This window comes from Penaeus monodon, chromosome 19, assembly GCF_015228065.2.
Source record: "Penaeus monodon isolate SGIC_2016 chromosome 19, NSTDA_Pmon_1, whole genome shotgun sequence".
NCBI classification, from domain to species: domain Eukaryota; kingdom Metazoa; phylum Arthropoda; class Malacostraca; order Decapoda; family Penaeidae; genus Penaeus; species Penaeus monodon.
This window is the reverse complement of record NC_051404.1, coordinates 48,745,045-48,745,378: the sequence shown is the minus strand read 5'-3', so window position 1 is coordinate 48,745,378 and position 334 is coordinate 48,745,045. Positions and strand designations below refer to the sequence as shown.

At 36.5% G+C, this 334-nt stretch overlaps 1 protein-coding gene across 1 annotated transcript in view; it reads left to right on the top strand.

The window, feature by feature from the left end:
• LOC119585496 (THO complex subunit 5 homolog) overlaps nucleotides 1-334 on the top strand; it is an 11,323-nt gene that overhangs the window by 7,432 nt on the left and 3,557 nt on the right. The window lies entirely within an intron of this gene.

The following is a 334-nucleotide window of genomic DNA, read 5'->3' as shown; positions in this document are numbered from 1 at the left end:
TCTAAAGGGTTTAAGTACCCCAAACCCAAACCCCATTTACTCTTGAGGCTACAATGAAAATTAAGCAAAAACATGTTTGGGGTCCTTAACCCTTTCACTGATACAGACCTTTTTCGGCATCCCTGATTAGGGCACCCCAGGAGATATGGATGTCCTGAAACAACCCCAACATGATTTCTTTATGAAACCTAGTGAATTGAAAAATTATTTATTTTAGGGAACAATATGTTTTTGAAAGTTTTCCATCAATATATTTCAAAATATATCAGAAACCCGTAAAGAACAAGCAATACTGCATCATTTGTTAGCAACTCAAGATGGGCCATATTTGGGA